This window comes from Rhinolophus sinicus, linkage group LG01 (genome assembly GCF_036562045.2).
Source record: "Rhinolophus sinicus isolate RSC01 linkage group LG01, ASM3656204v1, whole genome shotgun sequence".
NCBI lineage: Eukaryota > Metazoa > Chordata > Mammalia > Chiroptera > Rhinolophidae > Rhinolophus > Rhinolophus sinicus.
In genome coordinates, this window is record NC_133751.1 from 208,178,892 (window position 1) to 208,200,510 (window position 21,619).

The window sequence follows — 21,619 nt, forward strand, 5'->3', positions numbered from 1 at the left end:
CTTTCAGCGCTTGGGATGCCCCCCCACAGCGGCCCGACGCTCATCTCTCCTGCCGCTAAGGAGCTGTGTCCCTGTAACCGCCTGCACCGCTCTCTGCAGCTCAGTGCTTCCTCGCGGCTCCTTACCTTGCTGCCCACCTGGCTTGTGACTTTTAAGTGCCACCACTCAGCCTCCATCGTTGTGGGACCCCATCAGCCTCATTGCTGTGGCAGAGGAGCAGACTCGGGAGCCACGTTCTGAAACAGCGGCTCCTACTGCTGTCCCAGCCCGACAGGGGACAGCCACCACTGAGCTGCTTCACGATGCTGGTCCCCGGTCACCAGCGCGTCCTGTGGTAAGTGGGGCATCCTCCTGGTCCTCCTGTGGCCCCTGGGCAGCAGGCGGGCGTCCAGCCTCATGTGTTCGTCAGCCTCAGAGTTCCCCCTTCTCTGATCCCCCCTCCACCATCTGGCATGGCGGGTCTGGCGTTTCTCGCTGTGGGCACTGACTTCTCACCCTCCTGGAGTCCTGATGAGGTGTGACACCCGGTGTTACAGGTTTCAGCCCTGATCCATGTCCTCTCGCATCCAGCTTTCCACCTTCTGGACCCAGCACCTTGGGGTACAGTGCTGGACAACCCCCCTGGCTTCTGCCGGCCTAGTCCCAGCCGGTCCCAGCCAGGTTGAGCCACTTGACCCTGGTGATGGTGGTCAGAATGGAAGGGGAGACGGATACTGTGGGGAGTGGGACGTGTGTTCTTGCCAGGAGAGGCCTCTTCGTCATTTTCAGGCCAGTGCCGGCATTAGGCCTCACTGGAAAGAGGGGGGGCTCTGTTGCAGGTTCACAGAGTTCAGGAGCCCTGGGGTTTCAGGGACTTGAGCGCCTCCACCCAGATTCCCCATCCTGTCTCGGGGTCCCTTTGTTCCCCAGCAGGGCCCTGTCCTGGGTGCAGAAGACATATCGTGGTTGAGGATTTAAACTCCACCGGAGCCCTGCCACCCTCTGTGCAGTGGGCAGAATAATGGCTCCCCACAGACGTGCGAGTCCTGCACCCGCCCCCGGCACCCGTGACTGTGAATGTTAGTGGCAAAGGGAAACGAAGGTTGCAGACGGACCTGAGGTGCTAATGAGCTGATCTTAACGAGATGACCCTGGATTATCTGGTGGGCCCACTGTAATCATGAGGGTTCCTACTGATGAGAGAGGGAGGCGCAGATCAGAGTTGGAGGAGATGTGATGATGGAAGCAGGCCAGAGTGACGCGATGTGAGGACTCCGTCAGCCATTGCTGGATCTGAGGATGGAGGAAGGGGCCACGAGCCACGGCGTGTGGGCGCCTCTAGGAGCTGGAAAGGACCAGGAAATGGGCCCCCACTCCCAGAGCCTCCAGAAGGCATCTACCCACACCTTGACTTGAGCCCAGTGAGACCCATTTCAGTCCTGGGACGTTCAGAGCTGTAAGATACTAGACTTGCGTTAAGCCACTGAGTCTGCAGAGACGAGTCACAGCAGCGACAGGAGAGTTAAATCTGACACTTGATCCTGGTGTTTTCTGTTCTCTGGTGGCAGGAGATGAAATCTCCCTGTGCTTTCAAGGAGGCTTCCGGCTTTCTTGCTTTGCTGTAAACGGGTGATGAATCACGTTTGGTCTTTTGTGGTCTTTCCAGCTCCAGCATCTGATTCCTCGGTTCCACATGCCCGCATCTCGCAGGCGCCTGAGGTATTGTACCCACTGGCACATTTATTTTCACAGAGCCCTCTGGTTCAAAACCAGAAGAAGCCTTACCAACAAGGTCATCCCAGCCTGCCAGGGCCACAAGTAAATCAACTGCCGGCCACGATGGGCCCAGGTCCGAACCCCCCTTACAGCCTGCTTCCTTGGACCTCTCCTGGTACCCACTGCCCTCCATGTGGTCCCCTGGGGAGCAAAATTCACATGCCTGAGTGTCCATCTCAGAGTCTGTCTCAGAAAGGACACCTGTCAGGGGGCAGGAAGCAGGGCCAGGTGGAGAGAAGGTGACGGTGATGCAGCTGGGGCCTCGGCCAGTCCCATGGGGAGCTTGGGAGTGGGGATGTCCCACAGGGGCAGGGTCTGGGCCTCTGGGCGCCAGTCGTCGGGTGGGTGATGCCTGAGGGCTTCCCTGTGCCTGGGCTGGGGTGCAGTCTTGAGTGAGGGAAGTCCCCAGAGGGACCCCATGTGGGCTGCCAGTGCCAACCCTCCTGCCAGCGCGAGTTCCGTTGTCTTGCTGTCCAAGGGGGATGTGGGACGTGCAGCATGGCTCCCACTCTACACGTGTGAAGTGTTAGGTACGTTTTCAGTGTGTGGATAGAGACGTCAGGTAGGTCCTTTGGAAGAAATCTGCAGTTCAGAAGGGAGATGAGGGATGGAGGTAGGAGTTTGGAATAATCAGCGTAAAGATGATTAAACTATGGGACCAGGACATGGGTGAGTGCAGCTGGAACTGGGGTCTCAGATGCTGGGAGACAAGCATCCCGAGGAGGAGCCAGGAGGAGCAGCTGGGGGCGCGTTGGACGTCAGGAGCACGGAGCCCGGACGCCAAGGGAAGGACGTGACCATGGCCGGGGAGGAGGCAAGGTCACGTATGGGAAATGCTCCTGGAAGGTGCAAGGAGGCAGGCGTGAGATTGGCCTTGCCTTTGGCAGTGTGGGGTCATCTACTGACCAGCATTGTGGCCTCACTGACTGCTCCTCGGTCAGGTTTCCGCCCGGCCCCAGGGTATCTTCTAGGATTCAAAGGCCTGGTCTCCGGGTCTGTTTTGACCTCTGTCATTTGGAGGCCCCAGTGTCCGATGCAGACAGGTGGTGTGGAGACAAGGCTCTGTCCCCTGCCTGGAGGACCTCCTGGGCGGTGGGACAGAGCACTTCTTCACGTGGCCTCACCTCACTGGCCGGTGCAGTGCGAGCTGAGAATTCCAGGGGTTGCCTCATTCCCCCCCAGGTGGTGCAGCAGGGACTACTGCCCTGCGGGGGCTCCTTAGGGTCTGCAGTTCTGGCACTCACGGGGTGTCGGGACACAAGAAAGAACTTTGGCTCCTCTCCGCCCTTCTCAAGACATGGGACTCTGCCAAAGGACAGTAGAAGTTTGGAGCTGCCCGACTCAAGATTTTCTTACTCCAGGAAAGAGAACGTCTTCCTTGGGACATTATGTTGCATGGTCAGGAATGTATTCTCTTTAAAGCTGAAGTCTAGGACTTCCAAACTATCGTAACACAGTCCTTGCATTGGGACGACACTTTCCAGTTTCCAAAGGCTCTGCATACGGCCCCTGGTCCCTTCCTGCAGGGAGACCCACTGCGTCCTCTGTCCTGGGGTTTCTCCCTCTGCCCTACCCCTGTGAAGCTGACACTTGAAATGGCATCTCCCTCTTTCCCGAGTCCCCTGACGTTTTTCCAGTCCGGTGCTGTCTCTACGTGACTACCCGCTGTTTTCCATTCAACACTTTGAAATTAGAATGAGTGTAGGGCTGTTTAAACCACAGACACATCCAGTGTAAGCCATGTTTACGTGGCAACTGGTGGCCACGTAATTCCACAGTAATTACGCGCAGCGCGGTGTGATCACACACCGAGTGCCGTGCCATTAGCCCTGATTGCTCCGTCTTCTACGCACAGGGAGGCTGCGTGCTGATTGCTTTCGGACTTTCCAAATGCGTGTGAGATGGATCCCTGTAATTACCAAGAACGTGTGTGCTGTGTATGAAGTCAGCAAACATCAGGGTGGTGTTGCCACGTAAGTAAGCAGGACCAGACCCCGCTGGGGAGGGACGGCCCTCTCCACAACTTGTGAGGCTCTGTACGTCCTCAAGCCAACGCAGGACGAAGGAGCACAGTGTCAGGATTGAGGCCTGAATCTGGGTTAGTCATGTCTGTTGAAAGCCTACTGTGTGCCAGAATGGGTTTCATCCAGGAGAGAGAGAGGAAAAAGCAGAGTGTCACCTCAAAGAGGTCACAGGTTCGTGGTGGGCAGGTGAAAAAATACTTATAATACAATGTGAAAAGTACAATAAAAGGTACAAACACAGGTCTCTGAAAGCCCTGAGGGTGGAGGGGGACCCTGCTGAGGAGGGTGCTGGGGGACTGCTTGGAGGAGGTGGTGATTGCATAGGGTCTTGAAGGATGAATAGGGGTTTGATAAGAGGAAGGGAGGCGGGGCAGTCATGCTGGGTGCCATCCCAGTTCTCATTTCTGAAACCCCAAGTCCCGGGCTCTCTCCTTAGTTCTGGGAGATCTTGATACCCTCCCAGCGAGGGAGGCAAAGAATTCCCAAGCTGCTTTCAGTCGGGATTCTGTTACCTGCAATGAAGACAGTTCTCATGAATGCACTGAACTCAGGGTGCTGTGAGAGGGTGACAGCCTGGAGCCCAGGGTACGGAAAGGGACAGGCTGTGGGGGGAGCTGGGGGAATGAGGGCCGTTCCGATGGGGGGATAGCAAGGGCCGCTGAGTGTCAGAGCTGCAGGTGTGCCCAGTTCTGAAAAATGTTCTGAGACGCAGAAAGAGGCCACCAGTATGTGTACGTGCGTCAAGCACCATGTTCTTAGGTGCTCTGACCTCTGCTCTGGGGGCTCCAGGCAGCCCCTGTGATGATCGTTAGAAGGGACCACAGTGGGGACCAGGAGATGACCCGGCTTCTACCCACATCCCCACCCAGTGGCTGGGCAGAAGGTCAAGTGTGGCACCTCCATGATTTGAGGCAAGGCCGAGGGCCTGGAGGGCAGTGAGCATAGCGTCGGGTCATGGGCAGGACGTGGCAGAGCAGCTCCTGTGGGACCTGGGACCACAGAGAGGAAAGGGGACATGATTCCAGCTGCAATTGGGAACACGTGGAAGGGTTTTAAGTAGGGGAGGACGTTGTTGTTCAAGGATGACTCTGGCTGGTATGTGGCTCGCAGCAAGAGCCCTCTGGTTGGGGGACAAGTTAGGAGGCCCCTGCGGGGCGCGGGCAGGGACAGCGGCTGGCCCCGCTGGGCGGCAGGGACCACAGGCAGGTGGGCTCCTCTCCTCCGACCCTCCCCTCCCCATGGCTGCCCCTTCGGTCTTCCTGGGCTGTGCTGGGTGCTGAGTCAGGCACAGCCGCACCCTCTCCCGCTTCCCGTGTCTCTCTGGGAAAGCTTCTCTGTGTCTCCTGCTCATCTGCCACCAACACACTTGTGGCTCCACATTTATTCTTCTGCCCAGATCTCCCCTCCAGGCTCCCGCCCTCCTAGCCACCTGCCACTCAGCGTCTTCCGGCAGGGTCCGTAAGGGCACTTGCCGTTCTCTCTGAAGGTGTCCTCGTTAAGTCATTGGCACTGCTGACTGACCTGGCCTCTGCCTCACTTTCCGACCTAACTTCCCACCACATCCCCCTTCTTCTGGGCCCACCAGCCCCTTTGGGCTCCGTTCATTTCCTGGGACATGCCATGCTCGCCGCAGCCACAGGGCATTTGCACAGCCTGCACTGTCTGCACTGTTCTTCCTCCCTCTCTTGGTTTCTTCTGGTGAGCCATCCCGCACTTTTCTGCTCTCAGAGCAGGCGTCCTTTCTGGGACGGCCTCACACGACAACCTGGTCAGACCCCTTTGATCGGTGACTCTTATGACCGGGCTCCGCTTGCCGGTAATTGATCGGTCGTCTGGTTATGTTTGGTGTGTGCTCCGGACTGACAGCGTCGCCGTGTGTGCTTTCACTCACCATGGAGCCTTTATGACTTCCTGGTGCCGAGCGCATGGTGGGCACCGTGAAAGTCTGTGCTGAGGGAATGAATGACCTGTGATGAGCTGAGGGGAGGCCAAGAGTCACTGCTCACTCAGCCATTCATTCGGCAAATGTCCACGGAGGCCGCTCTGTCCAGCGCCTGCGGAAACTCTCCTGGAAGCACACGAGCTCCCACTCCAGCAGGGAGGATGCAGCCGCTCGGCACAGGGCGGCCCGGCCTACTGGGCTCGGACCTGCAGAGCTGAGCGCGGTCAGTCCTCCTGCCTGTGGCCTTAGGGTTTTTCTGGAGGTGGCCAAGAGAAAGCCCTGGGACAGGCGGGGTAGGAGCGGCTGAGGGAGAGCACAGGGCCACCCGCATCACCCTCACTGCCCTCACCATGCCGCAGGGCACTGGGCTTCTCACGCACATGGACACTGAAGGCGCCGCCCATTGAGCCACGTGACCCCAGCAGAGGCCACGAGGACTGTGGATCCACTCATGTGCCCTTCTCATTGGTCTGGAGTGGGGTGAACTGAGATGTCCCCCAAACAGGCTATCATCCCTGAGGTTCCAGGGCTTAGGGAGCCACAGGAAGGATGTGAACTCTCGGCTCAAAGGACCTGAGGACTGAGCAGGACAGAATGAGCTTGGCAGCCCGAAGTCGGCAGGGAGGTGGCCCAAGGGCATTAGGGCAACTGGCCAAGGTCAGCAGGGAGACAGCCCTGGACATCAGGGAGAAAAATGACACAGGACAAGGTGGGTCCTGTGCCTTCAGCAAACGGAGCAAAAGTGTCTGTGGCGGGTGCATGCTGCCAGGCTCCTGGTGGCTGGAGGGACCCCTCAGAAAGGGGATCTGAAGGTGGGACGAAGGGGCTGAAGTGGGGAGGGCAGAATCTGAGGGAGTGTGGAGGGCGATCCCAGGATGCAGGGTGTCCAAAGGGGACCTCAGTGAAAAGGACCCTGGGAGACTTGGACCAGTCCTGGGAAGACTTGCTTCAGAGCTCGTTTTGCTGTGGAAGGTGACAGGGAGCCAACACAGGTTCTGGAGTGGGCAGGGCATGGTTGGTGTGCCCAGAAGAAGAGAGACCCAGCTCTTCCTCCTGACACTGCTGGAGGTGCAGCCAGGCTATGTCCCTGCGTGGCACCAGCTGCTTCCTGGGCCACTGTGAAGCCAGTTTAAATGGGCCCACTGAAGTAGGTCACTCTCAAAAGCAAGCTAAACTTAATTGTTACAAGTTAAAAATGGAAGCAGCATGAATCCCTGAAGGATAAATCATTCATTAATACTTCCCCCAGTTTCAAATTGGAAAGCACTTAGGTTACCTTTTGCCTCAGAAGAGTTCCAAAGGACGGGAACGCTGGGTTCCTGGCGTTCGGATAGTGGCAAGCTGGCACACCCCGTGCTTGTCCCTTTCCCCCCACCTGCCTCCTGCCTCCATGGTCTCCTGTGACTTGTGCCCCTCCCGGGGTCGGGTGGAGGCAGGCAGGGTCCCGGAAAGCCTGGATTGGGGGTGCTGCCCTTGGAGGTGAGGATGTGTCACAGAGCCCCCTCGGCCCAGCCACTGGGCTCCTCAGAAGGTTACACACAGAATGAGCACATGACCCCAAAGAATTGGAAACAGAGACTCAGACGACACCACAATCAAAGGATGGACACGACCCAAGTGTCTGTGACGAAAAATGAATTGTGGTGTATGCACAAGACAGAATATCAGTCAGCCACCAAAAAGAATGAAGTTCTGGTCCGGGCTCTAGGCTGGACCTCGAAAACATTACACTCAGTGGGGAAGCCAGGCACGAACAGTCACACGCAGGACTCCCTTATCCGAATGTGCAGAGCACCAAAGCCACAGAGACAGGAAGTAGGTTAGCAGCTGCTTGGGGCTGGGGGAGGGGCTGGGGATGCTGCCTGAGACCTGCGGGGTGAGTGGGGCAGTGACCCCTGAGACCTGCAAGGAGAGTGGGGCAGTGACCCCTGAGACCTGCGGGGTGAGTGGGGCAGTGACCCCTGAGACCTGCAAGGAGAGTGGGGCAGTGACCCCTGAGACCTGCGGGGTGAGTGGGGCAGTGACCCCTGAGACCTGCGGGGTGAGTGGGGCGGTGACCCCTGAGACCTGCGGGGTGAGTGGGGCGGTGACCCCTGAGACCTGCGGGGTGAGTGGGGCGGTGACCCCTGAGACCTGCAAGGAGAGTGGGGCAGTGACCCCTGAGACCTGCAGGGAGAGTGGGGCGGTGACCCCTGAGACCTGCAGGGTGAGTGGGGCGGTGACCCCTGAGACCTGCAGGGTGAGTGGGGCGGTGACCCCTGAGACCTGCAGGGTGAGTGGGGCGGTGACCCCTGAGACCTGCAGGGAGAGTGGGGCGGTGACCCCTGAGACCTGCAGGGAGAGTGGGGCGGTGACCCCTGAGACCTGCGGGGTGAGTGGGGCGGTGACCCCTGAGACCTGCGGGGTGAGTGGGGCGGTGACCCCTGAGACCTGCGGGGTGAGTGGGGCGGTGACCCCTGAGACCTGCGGGGTAAGTGGGGCAGTGACCCCTGAGACCTGCAGGGAGAGGTGGGAGGCAGCCGCCTCCCGTCCCCCGTGTATCACACACCTATAGACACACCTTAGCTCTTTTCCCTGCTGGGAAAGCACCTGGTAACTTCTCTTTCTACCTGTGGTCTCAGGTCCATCCCTGCCTTGGGTCACCTGGCAGGACGCTAGCAGACAGCAGGCAGTCGCAAAGATTTGTTGAAATAAATGGATTCACTTGATCTCATAAAATCTGAAAGCTAATTTCTGGCACTAGTGCCCCACATAAAGAGTTCTCAATGCTGTTGTCTGACCTCAGAAAATATGTGCCCTTCCTTAATCTCTGGCTTTTTACCTGCCTGTTCCATCTCTAGGCTTCGTGATCTGGGTTGGTCACTGTTATGCATTCTACAAAGTTCAAGTCCTGACCCCAGACCTGTGACTGTGACCTTATTTGGAAACAGGGTCTCTGAGGACGTAATCAAGTTACAAGGCAGCCATGCTGGATGCGGCTGGGTCCTGAGTCCAGTGGTCAGGGTCCTTGTAAAGGGAGAGAGACACAGAGGCAGCGACATCCTGGGAGAGCTCCACGTGCCGGAGGCAGAGCCTGGGGTGCTGCAGCCACAAGCCCAGGCACATCTGCCACTGCCTGAGACTGGGGGTGGCAGGAAGGACCCCCAGAGCCTGCAGAGGGAGGAGGCCCTCCCAGTGCCTTCATTTCCATAACTGTGAGAGAATGCTATTGGAGTGGGACAAAATCTTTGCAAACCATACATTTGACAAGGGTTTAATATCCAGAATATATCGGGAATTCATACAACTCAATAGCAAAACGCCCCAAATAACCCGATTATAAAATGGGCAAAGGAGCTAGACAGATATTTTTCCAAAGAAGACATACAAACGGCCAACAGGTGTATAAGAAAATGCTCAACATCACTAATCATCAGGGAAATGCAAACCCAAACCACAATGAGATACCACCTCACACCAGTTAGAAGGGCTGTCGTCAAAAGTCAAAGGCTAACAGGTGTTGGGGAGGATGTAGAGAAAAGGGGACCCTCGTGCTCTGTTGTGGGGATGCAGATGGTGCAGCTGTTATAGAAACAGTGTGGAGGGTCCTCAAAAAATGAAAAATAGGGGTATGGTGTGACCCAGCCATCCCACTCTGGGTATTTATCCAAAGGAAATGAAAACAGCATGATATCTGCACCCGATGTTTTATTGCAGCGTCATCTACAGCCGCCAAGATGTGGAAACAACCTAAGTGTCCTTCAGAGGATGACTGCATAAAGAAAGTGTGAGATGATATCTGTCTCTGTCTCTGTCTCTATCTGGGCTGAGGGCTCAGATGGACGACGGCCTGTCCACCAGAGCCCGTCCTTCTCTGGGCAGGACTTTAGCTGGTCAACCGGGGGCCCCTGGGAAGGCGGAAGGAGCAGCAGAGCGAAGACCTTTACTTTCCTCACGTTAGAACATGGCCCAGGTGCGCTGTGGGCTTTGGCCGTCGGGACGAGTGCCATCCGGTGCGTTTGTGTTAGGCTGGGTGCTGGGCATTGTACCGGCATATTAAATATCTGAACCACAACAGGAATCAACAAATAAACTCAAAGAAGTGTTAATAAACAAAAAAGAGAGCATTTTGGATCTAAAATTGTTTTTCTTAAAAAGGGAAGAAAAAGCAGTAATTTGGAACTGCGACCAGCATCCCTACTCCCAAGTGTTTCTCCGACAAGAACGTGTTAGCAGAAGGGCGTACCTTATCCTAAGAAATGGGAGGGCACCTTACGCCGGCCCAGCAGCCCAGGGTCTGTGAAATGGTGCTTCGTTGGTCATCACAGTCATCAGATGAAAACCGGAAGGGCAGTGCCAACATCTCCGTGACTGAAACAGAGAAACTCAGGCAATGGCTCCAGGGCAAACAAACAAACCATCTGACCTAACAGAGTCCCCTGGAGAGGATGCTGGGTGGCCAGTGGCCAGTGGGGAAGACGAGGGAGCAGAGACCCTCAGGGGCACAGGCTTGTTTCTCGTGGAAAGCAAGTCAAAGGCATGTTTTTGATCGTTAGGAAGCTCTTGTCCACAGAGAGAATTAGAGTTTGCAGAATGCCCCGCTATCCTCATCAGCAGTTGCAAATAGTATTTACTTTCTAAATCCAGGCGAAAAATATAAGAACATGGAGACACTGGACAAACGAAGGGGAGGCAGCAGCAGGAGGGAGGCCTGTGATGAGCAAAGCAAGCAGAACGGATCCCCTGCACCATGGTAGGGTCCCTGGAAGCAGGGAGGTGGCGGGGCGGGGAGGGTGGAAAGCTGCCCCCTCTACTTGCTGACTCGCCAGGGTCACAGGCCGCCCCGCACACATGGCCTTCTCCCCCACTGCCTGGACAGGCCCCTGTCACGCAGGAGCCGCCTGGGCTCCTGGGGCTCATTACGCTGTGTGCTTGTACAGGCTGAAATTCTCTGTGGTGTTAGCCAGGCATCGTCCACAGAACCAACAGACAGACCTTGATATGACAGCAGGGGAACAGCTGAGCTGCGTCCCGGGGGGACCCCAGCAGGGGCGCGTGGCTGGTCCCCCTGATGCTCCTGCTGGGGTGAGCCAGGACCCGGGGCGGCCTGTGACTCAGTCTCCCTGGCTGGCCCTGAGGTCCAAAAGTCAAGGAGTCCCCTGCAGGTTGGAGGGGTGGGACCCCACACTCTTCCTTCCTAGCCACTCCTTTCTCCACTGATAAGGGAGGGTTCTTGCTTACCGGTTTTTCAAACAAGAGGATGCTGGAGGATTTATTTTCTGCAGAAATAAACAAATAGGAAATATTGTTTCAGAGAACTTGCACAAGGTAATTATTTATGAATGTATTACCAACCATATGGCTTCCCACGCTGGTTCGAGGGGTAATGATTTTTATAATTACCTGTGTTTAGAAATACCTTCGTGCAAAGAGGTAAATATGCCTCCTGCTGAGAACAGAAACAGTTTTTCCTCTTCTGTAATTAGTGGGCTTTCCTTCAACCAAAGCCTGAAATTACTTTTGCTTTCTCAGGGCCACGGGACAGGGAGGCAGGGGCGGGATGCGGGGGCTCTTGGCCTTGGCCCGGCTCCCGCTGACACTGCCCTGTGTGCTCCCGTCAGTACTGACTAGACCCTGGAGGCAGGGGCAGGCACAGAGTCCCCTCCACTGCCCACCCGAGAGTCTGGTGGCCCCCACTCCTGGAACCCACTGTCCTCGAGGCCACCTGGGAGCTCCAGGCGTCAGGGCGCTGTCTGGTTCCTACCGGCCCCGGCAGCCCTCACCCAGCCGACCAGCCCTCGCCCCACCTGGTCCAGTCACCTGCCCCGGGTCCTTCTCCTGTGTCCGGGGCCATGTCCCATGCGCATCTGACCCGTCACTTCCCTGACTAGAGTCTCGGCCGCCCTGCTGTCCACAGCAAGAGTCCCCCAAGCCAGCGGGGGGGACACAGGCAGACAAGGACAGTGAGTGAGCTAAGTGAGAAAAGCAGGTGGTTTTCAAGGCTTTGTCCTCTGTTCTTGGATGACGTCTGTCCTACCTTTGGGGGTAAAATCTTTTTTCAACGCATTGATAGCATTTGTGATGTACAGTCATTTCTTGCTCCTCCCCCAAGTGTGTGTTTTCCAAATTAGCAGTGTGTAGTGTGTGTGTGTGTGTGTGTGTGTGTGTGTACGCACACTCACCCGGGGAACACAGTGCGAGGGGGGAAGTGCGGGGAGGCCTAAGGCCTGGGATTGGCTGGATTTGGACTTGGGACCATCGGCCCATAGGACCCCTGACTTTAGAGCCACCGCTGGAGCTGGCTGCCTGGTCTTAGCTGCGTGGACCCAGCCGTGGGGACCCTGTGTGGCTGGGCAGGCCCCTCAACCGCCTTGCATCTCCATTCCCTCGCCCATGAAGTGGGGTAACAACAGTGCCAGCCTCCCTGGGAGGAGGAAAGGCATTTGCATCTGTAAGGGGTCTGACATGTGGAGAGTGCGGCATGCATGCATGCACACACATGTGCACGTGTGTACACGCGTGTGTGCTCATGCGTGCCATGGGAGTGGGGACGCACTGTTCCTCTGCCCAGGAATGAATTCTCTGGCCTCTGGAGGTGAGATCAGGGCAGGGCACCCTCAAGGCCACCGATGTGGGAGGAGCGGGGTGTCCTTGGGGCCCAGGGGCCCAGGCTGCAGTCTCCCCATCCTCCTCCTCCCAGCCCTGGGCTCGCACACACTCAGAGGCTCCAGGTAAATATTTCAGGCCTGAGCTCTGATGCTGCCTGGCATTAAGCCATGCCCCCTACAACCGCGAAACCATTTCTCTGGATTTCAAGAAACACTTCCTGCTCTTGGTTGGCATTTGTGTTTCCAGGAGCAACTTGTGCCGCCCAGGAGCCTGTGCACCAGCTGCAGAGCTTCTCGGATTGTGCTTTGGCCACGATGCCCAGTGCTGTGTAGTTAAACACCCACGTTTTCTCTTGTTCCAGCCCATAAGCTTAGGAGGTTTATGTGGAAACGTGACCTGTTTTCTTTAACGTGTCTACTCCCACGGGGCCCAGGTGAATAAGGTCCCCGTCAGCCTGCGGCACCCACTGGGCCAGGACAAGGGAGCATGCGGCCCGTGGGCAGGTAACACGCAGTGCAGTGCGCATGCTGGTGAAGTGGGGTGCCACTGTCTCCTGCGCCCCAATAGGAAGGGCTGGGCTTAGCAAGGATTTCAAGCCAGCTCTCTTGTTGAGTGAGCACTTCTGCAGGACTGCATGTGTGACCCTCACCCTGGGCACCTGCTGAACGCCCCAGTGTGCCAAGCGTGCTGCAAGGGTTGCTGGCCAAGCAGCTTCCGTGCCGTCCCCCACGTGGGACGTGGTCAGCTTCCAGCAGCACCTGTGCTCCGGCTCGGGCAGCACATGTGGGTGTCATGTTTGTTAATGTGAAGGACGTCTCAGCTCACTCTGCCCCTCTGCTTCTCAGTGTCAGGACACTGCAGCATCCCAGCTCCTCGCCCAGGGTCACATGCAAGGCCTCCATGTGGAGCCCAAGCTCATATTACTATGAATTCTGTTCCAAACCCAGTTAACAGAGAACAAATCCCATGACTGGCGGGAAAAAGTCAGTATTAAGTTTAGACAGCATTTACAAATACATCTGTGCAAGTAAGGGGGGCTCTCCCTCTGGCACACTCTCTCCTTTGCCCTGACTTTCGCTGTCACGGCAGCATGGTGGTGCCCCTCAGGATGGCTCACCCGGGAGGCTGGGGGGTCCACTCACTCCCCCCCCCCCCGCCCGTCCTCACATCTCTCATCTGATCACCACTGGTAAAGTGTTTGTTTGGCGAACGCTTTTTGAGACGTGACAGTGAGACAGGCAGCCGTTTGCTTCTAAAGATCCAGAATGTCCCTCCCTGCAAGGGACTCACTGTTTCCTGTAGGAATCGGACAAACACACAAATAACCCCAATCTAATGAGATAAGAACACAGATGGCTCAGAGTTAGGGTTAGGGTTAGGCATAATTAAGGAAGCAGATGGGGAAATTCAAGTTAAAATTCAGTAAAATTTTAATTAAAAGATTATTTTCACCCTAAAATCTTCTAAAGATGAGCTCACATTTCATGTCCCTGCACCCCTCCCCGACGAACACGCAAACCAGCATTGAATCTGCTTGAGCTGTGTGGACGTCTTCCGTCCTCCCCGCACCTCCCTCCCAGCCTGGTGACCTTCACCCTGTCACTCTTCCCGTGGCTCCACCGGAGAGATGCACACGTTTCTCTAAGAGGGCAGAAAGTGGGGGCAGGACATTGAGAACAGAGGGCAATTGGACGGGTGCTGGTGTGGCAGAGCCCAGCCCTGCCCCCTCTGGCTCCTGGGTGGTCCAGACCTTCTCCTTACAGGTAAAGGGCCCCTGCATCCCTCCTGAACACGCCGGGCTGTCCCTCTCTGCCATCATCTTGGGGTTCTGTCCCCAGTGGCTGCCAGGAGGCTCTTGTCACCCTGGGGGAGGGAAGTCCCTGAGGTCCTGAGCCTTGGGATGTCCCTGTGGCTCTGGGTGACACCCAGCTGATGGGGTAGGGGGCATGGGAGCATCCAGGGCTTCCGTCCTTGGGGCAGTGGTCCTCCAGGCCCAGTGTACCAGGCAGGGCAAGTAAAACTGCCCTGTTTGAGGTTAGTTGCCATCGTGTGGCCCTCTCTCCAGAGGATCCAGACATGAGTCCCTGAGGGTGTGAATCTATTCATGGCACATCCACGCCCCTCCAGTCCGTCCTTGTGTTTGGGCCAGTCTGTGCTCCTCTGCCCCTCCTCCAGGCAGACTCCAGCAGACCCACCAGCCCCCGTCCATCTGCCCTCAGGAACTCTGCATGCAGGGTCTAGACAAACATGCAAAAAGCCCCATTGCAGTCAATTGATTAATCAATGAATCAGTTGATCAATCCATCCATCCAACTATCCATTCTTCCATCTGTCCATCTATCATCCATCTGTTCATCCATTGTCTGTATGTCTATCCACCCATCCAACCTCCATTTATCCATCCATCCATCCATCCATCCATCCATCCATCCATCCATCCACTTACACAAACTTTCTTCAACAAAGATGGGTTTATGCTTTCAGAAAAGTGGTAGGATGTCCCACCATGAAATTTCTCTCCACATCTTCAAACACGACTTGTAGGATGTTTTTAAGATCAAGGAAAACCATGTGCAATATTAGTCATCTTTTATTGGACACCTACTGTGGGTCTCCTCTGTACTGAAATGTTGTATAGTTTTTCTTCTATGTAAATGATTGGTGTGGTCAAGATCTGAATGAGGGTCAGCCTTCTTCCCTGTTGTATCTCCTCCTGGAGAAGAAAATCAGACCACAACTTTCGCACTGGTTTGGGAGGGTTAGCCAACGCTGTCACAGTAGTGTTGGCTCTCAGTACTTTGGTGCTAGTGGTTCCACCGTGATTTTGACAGGAAGGTGCTGCTGAGATGTCCTGCCCTTCTGAGGCACAAGCACTTCCGGGAAGCCGATTAGGCAAGTTCTGTGGGAATGTCCCTTAGCAGGGAAAGCTTGTCTACAAAGCACAGGAAGGATGCTGGTTGAAAGCGTGAGATGGTTTGGCTCTCAATGGATGTGTCTTTTTATTATTTGTATTAGCTGTTCCCTGCTGCGTAAAAAACCATCACAAATGCAGTGGCTTGAAACAACACACATTTGTTTCTGCAGTCAGGATTCTGGGCTCAGCTCAGCAGGGTCAGCTCAGGGTCTCATAGGCTGTCATCCAGGAGTCACCAGCAGGGCTGGGGTCTTATCTGAGGCTTGACTGGGGATGGATCTGCTCCCAAGCTCACAGGGTTGTTGGTGGCATTCAGTTCCTTGTGGGCTGTTGGGCTGGGGCCTCAGCTCCTCACTGGTTCTTGTCTGGAGGATGTACCAGTTCCTTGGCACATGGGCTCCCAACAGGGCCCTTGCTTCATGGACGCACAGAAGCTGAGAAGGCAACAGAGAGCCTGCTGGCAAGATGGAACTTACAAGCTTACGTAAGCGCATCCATCGCCGGGGTTGTGTTCTCTTGGCTGGAAGCAAGTCACAGATCCTGACCACACTCCGGTGGGGAGATCACAGAAGGCGTGAGCACTTGCCAGAGGTGCTGTCGGGGGGCCCTCGTGGGGACTGCTGACCACATCGTTCACCTGCAAGCTTTCTTTCTATATCAACAACATTAAAGCTGTTGTTATTTTATTTGCTGAAGCTATTTTTCCTAGATTGCTCTTGCCTTGTTATTTAATTTACTTTTGAAGTAATAATGTTTTTGTTATTATATAGATGGGCTTGTCAGTGTTTTCCCTGATGGTTTTCTTTTTTGGACTTTGGCATAGAAAGGCTTTTCTCTCCCCCAGATCAATGGCCCAGATCAATATTCACCCACATGCTACACACTTCTTGTATAGTTTCACGTTTAGAGTTAAATTTCTCATCTATCTGGATTTATTTTGCTATCTCTGGATCTACCTCACTTTCCCCCAAGTAGTACACCAATTCTCCCAGCGTCAGGTTTAAATAATCCATCCTAATTTGTGAAGTCAGTTTTATAACGAGCAAGAATTACTGTACGTTACAGGTAAAAATGGTCAATATTAAATATGGAAGCTAGATCCGCCCTCTGGAGGACTTGTGGGAAGTGGGCAGCTAACGATTTTAGTTTTAATTTTGCTAATAATTGCTAATACCAGGGGTGCCAAAAAAATGTATACACATTTGAAGCGATGTTATCTATGCTCAGGCAGTAGTTCGCCGTCATCAGAAGTGTCTGGACGCTGATGGGAACCACTTTGAGCACCTCTTGTAACTGCAGAAATCAAATGTGACCTGTATTCATCTTTTGTTATTGGTATATGTTGAATATAACAATTAATACAGTTTTTTCCTTTCTTAAAATGTGTATACATTTTTTTGGTCCCCTGTGTAGATAGGAATGCTCATAAGTTGTATGTTTCTAGTTCACAGTTGGCATATTTATGGGTTTTGAGGATTTTTCAATTTACTATTGGGTTTTTAAGGTTGGTTTGCTCTCGCCTGGTTTTTATAGACGGGGACCTTGGATTTATTTCTAGCAGAGTCTTTGCATCCGAATCAGGGAGTTTCATGCTTGTTGAGGAATTACAGTTGAATTTGCGTGTTGGGTGGCCTTGTTTACGTTACGGTTTTTGACTCAGACCTGTGGTTGGATGGCTTCCTCGCAGACCATTTATTCGACGCCGTTCCCATTCTCCACTTTTGTATTTCAGTGGCGCTGCGAGCGCGTTGCTCACGCCTCCGGGGACGTCTTCCTGGGCCTTGCCCTCGGACAAGTCTTGCCTGTCTGGGGTGCCCTCCAGCTGCAGGGAGCCTTTCCCATCCCAGTCAGCGTCTGTGCCCGTGGCCTTCAGAGGGATGGGTCCCAGACGCTCAGCAATTCCGTTTTCCTGTCCACGTTGTCGTCCTTGACCGCGAAGGGTCCTTTCAGTTGAATGTATTTCTCCTCACGAAGCCCTTTTCCCTCTTGACTGTCTCATTGTGAGGAAGCCCTGCTCTGCTGTCCCCTCCTCAGGGGCTGTGCGGGGACGCCCGAGGCTGCCATCGCCCAGTGCCTGTCCGAGGCTTCTGGGAGCCACGGCGCCTGCATCCCGTCCCTTGCCACACGGCCCTGTCAGGGGACGGCTGCTTGTGGACCCGCCTCTCTCTCGTTCGATGCAGACGTACCTGAACCTTCCCGCAGAAAGGCCGTGAGGCTGCTGGCCGTGGTTTCCCGTGCGGGGCAGGCTTCCAGCTTAAGCAGCGTTTCCGCTGAAGTCTATCCCTACCAGTCCGTCTACTTGAAGCCACCGAGGCAAGGGTTTCTAAAAATAGATTTGACGGTTTTAGAGCATTTTTAGGTTTTCAGAAAAACTGCATGGGAAGCACTAGTCCTCCTAACTCCCGGCCTCTCCCCCATGGTTTCCATGACTCATGTGTTAGTGTCGCCGTCTAGTCCAAACTGACGAAGCTCTATTGGTAGATTATTATTAATGAAAGCTCGTAGTTTACGTCAGGGCTCACTCTTTGTGCTGTAAAGTTCTGCAGGTCTTGACACGCTGTCACGTAACCACCATCATAGCACCACGCAGCGCTGTCTCCCCTGAAAGTGCCCGAGCACGGCCCGCTCATCCCGCCCCTGAAACCTGGTAACCGTGCGCCTCTTACTGTTTGTCCTTGTTCTCTAAGACGGCAGGATGGGTTGTAATTACAGGCTGAGGGGAGACAGGCACGAGCAGGGTAAGGCCCCTGGAGGCCAGGAGGAGGTGGGCACGGAGCAGGGGTCAGAGGAGCCCCTGTGTCCTGGAGATGGGGCTCCAGGGAGGCTGGTGGGGTGTCCTGGCACATGCAGGGCTGGGGCTGTCTCAGAGGGGAGGGGAGCAGGTGAGAAGGAGCAGATGATGGATGTGTGGACGCCTGGCTGGGCAGTAAGGGGCACGTCCTAAGGCTGGAAACCCGGGTTTGTGAGTGCCGAGGCCCCTGGAATGCAGGGCTGGCTTGTGTGGCAGAGAACAGGGCAGGAGGGTTACAGGAGGGTTACAGGCCTGTCAGGTCTGGCAGCGAGCGAGAAAGGGTCTGTCCGGAGGTGTGGCTTCCACGTCTGAGGTCTCCATGCCTCGCTCGTTTTACTAACCCACCACATCTGGACAACACAGGTCAGGTGCCACTTCCATCGCGTGGAAAGCAAGGTTTGGTCTCCGTTAATCTCATTTCGGGGAACCGAGCTGCAGAGACGTTAAAGAAGCAAAACTAATGTGAGGGACTCCCCACCTCCTGGTGCTTTCAGCCCTGAAATATGCACCCGGAATAAACGCCTCTTTGCAAAACCTCTCTTTGCAAAGGATTCTTTCCATTTTTTGGTAACATTTTGTGTCTTCATAGAAGCCACACTCCGTCAGTGTGACTTTCAGAGCCAGATCTATTTTTAAGGCGCATTTGGCACGCTGAAGTGTTACATGTGGCTTATTGAAAACAGCAATATGCAGAGATTCAAAAGACGTCACTCGTGTTCGGTACAAAACGTGATCAGCCTTAGTGATTATTCAACACAATCGCGGATTCATATGTGGTGTCGTGGGTGCGAGGGGCCGTGTCTGTGGGAGCAGAGAGCTTTGCACATCGCCCTTTGAGGCTTGACTACTCAGTGCCCTCTGGGCAGCTCACCAACAAAAGAGAGGGATGTAAACCCTCTCCTGGGCACATCCTGTAACATCAGCTGCGTGAGGCAAGCCAGCGGGGCTTCTGACGGCTTCCCAAACGCAGCTGGCATCTGCGGGACCCGGCCAACCAGCCAGAGCACGTCTGCTGCCCTGGTGATGACGGGAGCCTCGGTGACCTGGCCCTGTCTCAGGGCTCCCGGACGAAACCCGCACACTGTGGTCTCACTGAATCTTACAAGCATCCTAGTAGGTGGCGATGTGATCACCACCATTCACAGAGAAGTGAGCCGAGGTTCAAAGGCATCAAGTGCAGGAGGCAAGAGCAGAAGCGGCTGTTCTCCCTGCGTCCACCTGCGTTCAGCCACACTCAGCTGCCGCCACGACGATAAAGCAAACGCTAACCATCACTGTGCTTAGCACGGGGCCCAGATAGGAGCTGGACCAATGTAACTCAGGATTTTGGGTCAAGGGCTACGTAACCAGCATATGGTGTTCTTGTTAGAAGCCGTGTGTGAGTAAGAAGGTCTGTCCTCCTAGGAAAAAGACAGTGGTATCTTGGCCATATTAAAAATGTCACGATCAGTGCTGTGTTGAAATGGATCCTAGTTGATTAACAGCTTCCCACCAGTACACTTGCTTCTGAAAGACAACCAATCAGTGACAGCCCAGCGCTCCTGGAAAGCCAACCAATCAGTGTGACATACTTTTCTCAAAGCCAGCTAACCAGTGACACCTTTGCCTTTCTGAAAACCAACCAATCAGTGACAACCCACCCTTCTGGAAAACCAGTGACTACTGTGTCCTTCTGAAAGCAGCCAATCAGTGACAGCCCATCCTCATGAAAACCAGCCAATCAGTGACAGCCCATCCTTCTGAAAGGCAGGCAACCAATGATGGTCCTGCTCGTATGAGAGCCAGCCCATGAAAACAGTCTCTTTGGTAGGAGACACCACAGCTAAAGGTCACCCTGTTCCCGCTCATCGTGAGATAGGCTCTTTGCTGCAGGGAGGCTGTCGCTCTCCCTTGCTTCATTCAGGTGTTTTGTTCTGACCCCAGGGGCCTCTACTGGTGGGTCTATGCCACGCTGAGGCCCCCCCACAAGAAGCCTCCCCACTGGTGGCTGGTCAGCCTGCACCGTGGGGCCTGAGGCGGCACCTCTGACCAACATGTGCATGTTGAGGGCAGAAGTCCTGCCTGGCTCTGCCCTTTCTCCTGACGGCCTGGCCAGCAGGCTGAGCACCTCTTCCCAGCTCCCACGGCCTCCTGAGAGGGCAGGAGTGGCATCTGTTTGAGAACCTGCTGTGTAAGGAAACCCACTAGGTCAGATATTCCGATTTTATCAAATCAGGTCTGAGGAGAAAGTACAGGGAACAAGGAACACTCCACAAAGGCCCACATACCCCACCCTCTGTGCACTGATATCCTGGTGGCGTGTCTCCCACGTCCCGTTTCCGCACACTTGTTTGCTGCAGCAGTTCTTAATGGTCCAGGGCTCCTGAGAGCTCAGCGTGGGAAGCAGCCAGGACAGTGACCAGGGAAGCCTAGCCACAGGTCGCTGCTAGGACCACCACATGTGTGTCATTTGTTCTGGAAACCACAGTGACCAACTTGAATTGAGGTCCCAGAAGCTCCTGGAAACCTGCACCCCAGCAGACCCCTGGGGGACCCGCCTTGGTGCCCCCTGGGCTGCCTTGACACGTCTGGTGCAGTCCCCACGTCTGCCATCTTGACCACTGACCTGCAGCCTCACACCACTATTCTCAGCTGCCTGCTCCCAGCACGTCTTCCTGGCAGGCTCCTCATTCATCCCATGGGGACAGCACCACCTGCGCCGCCTGCCGCCCCCGCCCACGGCGAGAGTCACCAGGTGGAGAGTGCAGAGTCCTCCAGCCACATAAACATCCAGCTTATGGCTGTGGCACCGATGTCCAGCTGGACCTATGAGGGTGGCCGGGTTTTAGTCACTTTCGAACCCTGTGGCACCGGTGTTCTGTGTAACAAAGGAGGCTGCAGAGCGGCCTGGGCGCATCCAAAGGCTGAGCAGGAAGGTGGTGGGGCGGGGAAGACCCACTCTGACTCGCCACCTCCGGCTCCTGGTGGCATAAATGTAAACACATGGGACTTCCAGACACTGACTCTGGGTAGAGTGGCCTGGCCTGCCTGGCCCAGCATGGGCCCATGTGTCAGCGTGCCATTTGGCTATGATGGTTGATCCATAAAAGTGAACATTTAAAGGGCAGCCTAAATTATTAAAATAGTGATTATAAATGCATTTAAGGCAACGTCTGATTCAGCAGGCGTTTGTGGAATAGCTGTGATGAGGAGGCCGTCGCTGGGTCCTGAGAACACTGTGGACGAGACTGCAGAGTAGCACAGAGCATGGTTTGCAGACATGTAAATGCGCGGGTGAGGCTGATTTCTTGCTCACTTCGTGTTGCCAAAATCTCTAGGCCCGTCACAAGGGAAAGTTGACTGTACGGAGGGCGGCCCAGGGGCCTCTGAGGCTCGGACCCTGCCCCCTGGACAGCACCGAGCGGCCTGCTCTGCTCACCACACGCAGCCGTCTGGAAGAGGACGCACAGGCCCCCGCTCGGCCCTGGGTGAGAGGGAATGTGGGGGGACTGAACAGAGCCGTTCCATGGAAATGACACAGGTGACTCCTTTTGTCTCCGGTCTGTCTCCTGTCGGTTGAGCTGCTGATATTGGTGGTCGAGTCGATGGCCCCTGCCCTTCGTCAA